Source organism: Vigna radiata, chromosome 5 (genome assembly GCF_000741045.1).
Source record: "Vigna radiata var. radiata cultivar VC1973A chromosome 5, Vradiata_ver6, whole genome shotgun sequence".
Classification (NCBI taxonomy): Eukaryota; Viridiplantae; Streptophyta; class Magnoliopsida; order Fabales; family Fabaceae; genus Vigna; species Vigna radiata.
In genome coordinates this window covers 33,983,122-33,992,745 of record NC_028355.1, presented here as the reverse complement: position 1 = coordinate 33,992,745, position 9,624 = coordinate 33,983,122, and the positions used below count along the sequence as shown (strand labels likewise).

Below are 9,624 nucleotides of genomic sequence, written 5' to 3'. Positions count from 1 at the left end.
AAAAAATAAACTTTGAACAAATATTAGTATAAGAGAAGGTTAATATTTGAATAAAAAAATTAGGAAGTATTTTCTTTTGTAGAAACTTTGAAATAATTTGTTATATTCACAAATTTATGTTTTTTTCCATCTAATTTTTTCTCATTTTGATTTTCATTAAAAAAAAGTATGATGTGATTATTTTGAGATTTATGTGTAAAACTACTATATTTAACATAACTATATTACTAATTATATCATTACATTATGATAATAAACATTAATAAANACATGATTATATAAAATATATTTTGTAGCCCTTTATAAAAAAAAGTCATAGTTTAAGTTTTCAATAAAGAACGTTAAATACTTTTTAATATAAACAAGTAATATAAAGAACCAAAATAATTACAATAATAATTATTTTTGTTAGAGATGCTTATTTCAAAACCAAATTTCTAGTTAGGAATAGAATCAACCATGTGTGAGAGATAGATTTAAACAAAAAAAAAAATATGAAATTGCAATTGTTCAAATTTATACAATAGAGTTATTTTATAATGATTTGTGTTTCCTTTTCATTTTTTTAGTATCTCGTTATTTCCTATAGCTTATTTTGGATATCGTTGTGTAAAATATATATATTTATGTCAAATATTTTTTAGATTTACAAAACTTAAATTTGAGATTTTGATTGAGATATGCAAAACATATCAGTGATAATATTTTATTTTAAAAAAGAAAAAAAAAAATATATATATATATATAACATGTTCTTTCAATTTCATTTTTATTTATATTTTTTTTTTAATTTTGAAAGAACAATAATTTAACTTATTTTAAATTTTTAATTTAACTCAGCAATGGACTACACAAAACCAGTTAACAACAACCTCATATAAAACTGATTATGCTGTTCCCAAACTTATATCAGTCGTTGCATCGAAACCCTATAGAAGGAGAGCGTGCGTCTTCCCGCTAACCACCATGGTTGGATCTCCATTTCTGCAATTTCAAAACCTTCTTTTTCCTTTTTGTTTTACTCATATTTGGACGTTGTTTTCTTGCAGAATTTCAAGTGTAGGAATGGAGGCCGCAACAAGCACGGCTACGGCCACGTCAAATTCATCTGATGCTCTAACTACGGCAAATGTTGCCCTAAGGTTTTGATTTCACTTCCTCTCTCCTTCAAATTCCTGTGTAGGATTACAATTAAGATTTGTGCTATATGCAAAATTAAAACAGGACAAGGCAATCAAGAGATTTCCGGTGAGGAACATTGCTGAGCAGACTGCAGTTAGAGATGTGCAGTAGGCTTGCGTCTATGAACATAATAATAATATTCTTTACCTTCTTGTTTTTAATTAAAAATCCATTTACTATTATTTATTTATTTTGCCTTTTTAATTGTTATGTGTAGAATACATGCTTCCCAAATTGTAAGTGAAGATGCAGTATTGTGTTTCTTGTGCCATCCACTCTCACGTTGTTAGGGTTCGATCCCGCACTAGCAGGAGGAAGCGTGACCCTCCTCAGCGGTTCATCAAGCGCAGGGTAACCCTTTTCCCATTTTCATTCCACGGTTTTCAATGTGATTTGGTCTTTGTTTTTCAGTGTGTTACTGAATTAAGGATAGTTTAGATAAATTTATGTTTTCTGTACAGATGGATAGTCCAAGTATTTCATTGATTGATTGTTTAAAAATTCAAGTTGAACTTGATATGCTTCACAAATGAAAATTTTTAAAAGTAGCTTTTTTGTGTACATTGTGAATCAGGATTGTATTCTTCAAACTTCTTTTGTATTAAAACAAATGTTATCTTACTTTTTGTTCCTTGTTGGTGTTGGGTCGTACTTATTCTATTCCATACCATGGTGTAAATTTATTCGATGTTGGAGTAAATTTAATTTTTGAACTACTACCCTTTATGCCATTTAGTTTTCAAAAATTTTAAAAACTTGTTCAGTAGTGGTGGTATTAGGAACCTTGCCAAGTATTATGGACCATGCCAAGTATTTCTCAAAATTTTAGAACTCTTCAAACTAAAACTATAATATGGGATGTATTCAATATATTAGGATTACTTGAATAATTTCATTAATTTAGGCCCGAATTTTATAAACTCTTTAGTAAAAGAAGTACCTTAGAAGACTCAACATTTGATATTCAATATTTTAAAGCATTATTTTAAAGATAAGGTGTTATTTTAGAGGCTAAGTTGGTGGTTTATTCTTCTTATTACGAATCTGAGTTTGACAATACTGGAAATATTTGAGATGGCCCGATCATACCTAAATTCTTTTCCCACAATTACATGTAGACTGTATAATTATGAACTGTATCTAATTTTGTTTTGTTGGGAAATTTATATATTAATGATTTAGTTAATGGCTATAGAAATCTTATTAGTTTCATTTTCATTCCAGCAATGTACAATGGAAATTGTTTAACATTATTAAAATGTGCTATATTTAATTGTTTTATGTGTCTTTATTATGAGTCATGAATTAATGTAACCCTTACTCCTGTTCACCTTTTTTTATGAATTCATTTGTATTTTTGAAGGATGATGCACCTAGGCCCGGTTAGCCTGGTCAAGCCCCACGACTTGCTGGGGTAGGAGCTCCTGCCCGTGCTTAAAGTGCAAATTTTAAGTTGTTAGGCTTTGTTGGTTAAATTTTGTAACAGACTTATGTTCCTTTGTTGTTTTTTTTTCTAGTTTTCAGTTTTGTGTAGGGATTATATATTCTAATTATTTGCTTTAGTTCCAAAGAGAACTTTTATTTCTATGTACCGCACTCACGGCTGAGCGCAAATCTGGTGTTGAGCGCTGTCAGCATGTGCCTGAGCCAGTTTCCTGTTATTTTTATGAGCTTTTTCAGGATTTAGTCGACCTAGAGGGTCTATCTTTTGGCAGAATGAGGCACATAAATACTCTTTTCACCCCTTGGAGGCGGATTTTAGATGCGGAAGCTCCAATCTACAATTTCTAGGGTTAAATCTTTCATTCTTTTCATTATTTTCATCTAGTTTCACCATGTCTATGGTGAACTAAACCTCCATTGTTGTTGGAAAAACGATGTAATCCTTTGAAACTCTCATGTATTGAATTGATTCTTTAAAATATATGTTTTACTTCATTAATTTTTAGGGTTTTTCCTCTACACTCTATGCATGCTTTGTTTAATTCATTCAATTGCATGATCATTGATTTTTTCGATATGGACACATACAGGGAAATCTAGACTTGGGGAAATTCTCTTGGGAGAAATATTACCTAAACATAGGGATAAGAGGACTAATTTCCTTTAAGCTTCTGTGCGAATGTAATACATGATTAATTGCTAGGGAGACAAGACATTGTAAACTAGTAATTAGGAGTAGGTTCTCTTCACCGAGACATCGGGTTTAGGGTAAATTAGAAAGTGGCATTGACATTAATGAAGGAGTTGAATTCGTAAATACATGAGAGTGGATAGGATAACGTCGAAAACCCCGACAACACAATTCATCCATATATCATTCACCTGCGTATTCTTTTGGTCAATTGATCAACAACTGCATTCATGTTTATTTTCGGTTTTGCATTATAAATACTTATTTTCGTTTCTAAGTCTTAAATAATCAACAAATCACATGACTATTTAGGCCAATGAGTCTCTAAGGAAAACGATACTTGATTTTACCATTTATATTACTTGATATGATTCGGTACATTTGTCGGAGTCTTAATAAGTTTTTGCATCGTTGCTGGAGACTCGTGGTTTAACTATTCTATTTGTGTGATTATTGATTAACTTTGACTTGATTTTTTTTTTATTTTTTTTGTTTGTTCTAGCAATTACTTTCTAGGGTTTTGTTTTCTTGTGTATGCATGATACAATTCAAACAAGGAGAAAGAAAAATTCTGAACCTCTTCTTGAAGGCTTGAGTGAAACTCGAAGGAGAAGGAGGATTCGAACATTTAGAGAATTGTTTCCTTCTCCGGAGAGACTTTGATACGCGGGACACAAGCCCAATTTCTTTAGTTTAGTATTTTCTTTTACTTGTAATAGACATGTGTACAATGTGTTAGGCATGTGGTACATTTAGACCTATATATAGGCATGCTAACATATTTTGTAATTACTTTTGAGCTTAATGAGAATTTAGTTTTCTAAATAAGAAAATAATTCTCNCTTGAAAGTCAGGCTAGAGAGTCCAAGGGACCTCCTNTAGCCACCTTCCAGCACACTACCTCATTCTATCATTTTCCATTTTTACCATTGTNCTTTCTCTCTCATACACNNTGCACCATTACTTCANGCTAGCCACACATCATCAGCCACGTCTCTGCTTCTTCAGTACGCTTCAGAAGCTTCAACCATTCATTTCTCCAAATCACTCTCAGCGTCAATTCCTCTCGAGAGTCGTCTCTCTCTCGAACTCACTTTCATCNCCGACCATCAGCCAAACTCNGATCCACCACTGTCGTCACGATCTCACCGGTAAAAGCCTCTTCCCTCACCGATCTTCATCNTATNCCACCATTTGCTAGGTTTCCACCGATTAAAAGCCTCATTTCACCATTTCCAACCATTTCTACCGATTGATTCCTTGTCTAAACACCTTTCCACCGTAAAATTTCCTTTTTACACCGATTAATCGGTCCAATCGGTGCTCCTCCGTTCGATTTAGGGTTTTCTCCTCATTTAGGGTTTCCGTGAGTTCTTCCTCACATTCGGTCTGATTAGGTCCTAGATCGTTTTCTTCTTCGAATATATTCCATTCCGCTGCGTCATTCACCGTCGGAGAAGCTTCGAGGAGTCCGCATCACCTCTCGGTCAACCTTCTTCGAGGCTCTCTCGTATCAGACTTATACAACCTTCACCACTAGAATCTAGCCAGAGCATGGAGGAGATGGCTTGAGAGAACAATGGTAGACATACTCTGGTGGATCACACCACTGTTGTTGCCCCCATCACTTTAATAGCATTGCAAGGCTGAGGGTCAATGCTGCGAACATGGAGGTGAGATGGAAAAAGAAGAGAAGAAGATGGGAGAGAAAAAAAGTGAGAAAAATGAAAAACTTCCTTATCCAAAGGGGCGTGAGAGAGTAGATAAAGAGAGACAATGTGAGCGTTTTCGAGAGATATTCAACCAATTGGAGATTACTATACAATTGACTGAAGCATTGCAGCAAATTCCTGCCTATGCAAAGCGTATGAAGAAGTTCTTCAGGGAAAAGATATATCTAGATGAGGAAGCTACTAATGAACAGGGTAGTCGCAGTGTCTTGTTAAAGAAATCATGTCCTCCCAAAGTGAACGATCCAAGAAGTTTTACATTTCCTTGCACCATTGGGAATGTGAAAATAGGGAAAGCTCTAATTGATTTAGGGTCAAGCATTAATTTGATGTCCTTATCTGTGCTCAAGAAGATTGATGGTCTTAGATTGAAGCCGACAAATATTTCTTTGCTAATGACAGATGGATCATCTAAGAAACCCTATGGTGTGACGGAGGATATTGTGGTTCGAATGGAAAGACTTGAATTCCTGGCTGACTATTTGGTGATGGAGATGAAGGAGGATGAAAAGATCCCAATTATTCTTGGAAGGCCATTTATGAAAACGACTAAAGTAATCATCAATGTGGATGATGGATTGATAATGCTTAAAGACCAAGAAGAGGAGGTGATCTTTGATGTCTTCAAAGATAAGCAGATTCAAGTAAAGAAGATTAGTCACAAAGCTGCATGTAAGGATGCACTAGTGACTAGACATAAAGCTGCAAAGCCAGTCAACAAAGGTAAAAATTGTGTCTTGATGTAGGTTAGGGAAGAAGATAAAGTTGACAAAGGAGGGACAGTTCATCATGACTCTAAAGATGAACAACTTAAACTTGGCACCCCTGAGAGATTCAAGAACAAGTTATGGGTTGTGAAAGGCTTTAAAAAGGATGAAGTAGAGATTGAAGCTCCGTATTCTAGGCGAGTCAAAAAGGTGAATCAGAAGTAGTTGATGAATTAGTGTGATGAAAGCAAGAGAAACACCAACATTGGAGATGGAATGTGAGCTTTATTGGGTCAAGCTGATGACGTTAAAAGAGCGTTTGCTGGGAGGCACCCCAGTGATTTAAAAACATTAGTTCTTTGATTTTTATTTTTTTTTTGGTGATGTAATTTTCAATATTTTTAACATTGTTTATTGGGCATAGCATCTTCTGATGGATGCTAGATGATTAAGTATCTACTAAAGGATATCAGGAAGGTACACCTACTGATGGGTGATGGTAAGAAGGTTTGCATCTACTGATGGGTGCTAGAAAGAGTTTGGGTCAGGCTCGTGATGTTAAACAAGCGCTACCTGGGAGGCAACCCAATTGATTGTGTTTATCTGTGTTTTTTTGTTTTAATTTTGTTCTAGATGCATTTTAGGGGTTCAATTGTTAAATGTTTGAGTGAAGTGAGTGAAAATTGCATGAAATTCGAAATTTGAGAGTGGAATTTGAGAGGCATTGTTCAATGACGCTTAAGGCAAGGTAGGAAGGACATTTGATCTCGCGCATACCGCTCAACGGTAACTGGTGTTGAGCGCTTTCAATTGTGAATGGATGCATGAATATTATGATTGTGATTAAGATGCTAAGCAAGGTGCATGATTATGATATTTGGAATATTGAGCAAAGCCTATTTGTGAGGTTTTGAGCTCCAGAGTTTTTGTTGATATGTTTGCTATCTACTTGAAAGCATGAATGCTTTTGCCTAAATCTTTATGATTGATTGAATTGCATGTTTGTGTCACATGATCAAGGCCATTTTTGGAAACCCTTACTTAGCCAAATTTTCGTCCCAAAGTAAAGAGAACCATGTGTTCTACCCTTTTTGAACCTAAGCCTTAAACACTTTGAGTTAACACCTTTTTGAAAAATCTTTACCTTGAGTTGAGTTGAGATTTATTGCATGGTATTGAAAAAGGTTCAAGTTTGGGATTGTTGGGAGAATTGAAAGGCAAAGAAAAGCATTGAGCTAATGCGTTGAATGAAAATGCATGAGAAAAAGATAGAAAAGATAAGCATGAAAAGAAAAGCTCAATGCAAAAGAAAAAGGGAAAGTTGGGAATGAGTGAGATTGGTGAAAGAGAGAGTTTGTGCTTAAATATGAATGTTTGAATAACTCTCTTAAGTCAAGGATTTTGTGATCTAGAAAAATCAATTTTTCTTGTTAGGCCAACCTCATTATAAGCCTTGAAAAGTCCTTGTGATGCCATTTATGAGTGACAATGTTGATGGTATTAGATGAAAGACAATTTTGTTTTATGTAACATGTGGATAGTAGAGGGAAGGAGTGACCTCTTGAAACACTTGAGTGATTAAGTGAGACACCTTATCTGGTGAGGATTGATTCCATGAATTCATGATTGTATCTGTGCTTAGTTAATTGATCATTCATAAGAATAGCGTCTGTTGAAAATTATATGATTATGTGAACATTATGTAAGTCGTGATAAAGTGAAGCATGTGTGCATCTTGATGAGATTCCATTGAAAAGCTAAATTGAGTAATTACTTGTTGTGAAAGAATGAATTTGAATGTGTTGAACCATGATGAGGATAGGTGAAAAGCTAAGTTTTGTTTTGTTTGCTTGAGGACAAGCAAAGTTCTAAGTTTGGGGTTGTGATAACGGTTCAAAAATCATTATTTTTGTACTTAATTTTGATACAAAACACACCCTTTATGACTTAGAAATTAGCTTGAAATCATGCAAATTGCTTTAGTTAGGTTACAAGAGAGCCAAAGGTGGTTTTAGAGATATTATGCTTGGTTTTTCCTTGTTTTGACAAGGTTAGACGAGAATTGAATGAGGGGAGCGAAGTAGGAAGGAGTTAGACTCAATAAAGGATGAAAAAAGGTGCAAAAGAAGAATCGCAGCCATTGCTTAATGCCAGTTTCAGCGTTGAGCGCCAGCTTTGTGAAAAGAGTCACTACCAGATGCTTAAGTACCAACGCTGAGGGAAAAAGTTAAAGTCGCGCACACCACTGAGCGCCAGATCCAGCACTGAGCGCTGGTCTTCTCAGAGACAACGCTGCCAAACGCCTGGGCGTGAACGCTAAGCGTCCCACTTACCGCTAGGCGGTGAAACCAGCGCTGAGCGCTGTAGTTGGGCTTGGACCTGTTTTCTGTAATTTTTTATAGTTTATAAATAGATTTGTGCGACCCTTAGGGTTATCTTTTGGCAGAGAAAAGACGCAGAAACACCCTTGGAGGCAGATTTTGGATGCAAAAGCTCCAATCATTCAATTCTAGGGTTATCTCTTTCATTCTTTTCATTCCATTCATATAGTTTCACCATGACAATGGTGAACTAAACCCTTTGTTGTTGGGGAACGATGTAATCCTTTTGAAACTCTCTTATATCGAAGTTCTTATTTTATTCATATACTTTAATTATCAATAGTTTGAGTTTTCTTCTCTATACTTCATGCTTGCATTGTTTAACTCATTCAATGTCATTATCATTGATTTTGTCGATATGGACACATACGGGAAAATCTAGACATGAGGGGAATTCTCTTGATTATGAAATATTACCTAACATAGGAATATGGCGGTCAATTGCTTTAAGCTTATGTACACTGAAATGCATGACTAATTACTAGGGAGACTAGACATAGTAAACTAGTAATTGGGAGTAGACTCTCTTCGTCGAGACATCGGGTTTAGAATAATTTAGAAAGTTGCATGAACATTGATAACAAAGTTGAATTTAATAAGAATAGTAGATATAGGAGAGTGAATTAGAATGAAACCGTAAACCCCAACAACACCATTAATTCATATCTTTATCTGTCAATTAACCAAGCCTTTGCATTTGCACGTTTATTTTAGTATTTGCATTACAAATCTTAAATTTAATCTTTATGAAGTCATAAGAAATCAATTCACATAAACAATTAAGCCTAAGAGTCCCTTGAAAAACGATATTTAGATTTACTGTCTATTATTACTTGATACGATTCGGTACACTTACCGGAATATTAACAATTACATTATAAAACTATTCATAACATAACATAGTAAAGTAAAAATAGTAATTAGTAAGTTACTATCATTTATAATATATAGTTCTTTCTCAATTTGTATTCATAAGTGTTATAGTAAAAAATGACTTCAAGAGGATCCCGATTTATAAGGAGAGGAATAAGCGTCTCAAAATGTTTTTCACAATTAGTGATAATAGACAGAAGGCTACACTTGAAATCAAAATCAACAGATATTTCTTCTTTTGTTTTTCACAATTAGTGACGATAGACAAAAGACTGCGCTTGAAATCAAAATCATGAAGATATGTAGATATTGTATCCTAAATTTTGATAACCGATGCATGAATCTTCTTCTGTACTTCTCGGGCAACCTTGTCTTCTTAAGAATCACTCATTAAGAAATAAGTTGATCCTAAAATAGCGTAAAACTTAGTTTAGATGCATACAATTTACAATTTTTGACTAGATAAAATGAAGAATACAACCAAGATAGCAATAAAATGCTACACATTATGGAGATGCATATGATGACTGACTTTGACGACATTGGACATCCTAGAGTTATAACATTATTTCTTAATGAACCAAATATTAAAACTATCTTAATTACATATGATAATC

At 34.3% G+C, this 9,624-nt stretch overlaps 1 pseudogene; it reads left to right on the top strand.

Annotated features, from left to right (window-relative positions):
- Positions 1-842: 842 nt before the first annotated feature.
- LOC106760648 lies at positions 843-2,680 on the top strand (annotated as a pseudogene).
- Positions 2,681-9,624: the final 6,944 nt, after the last annotated feature.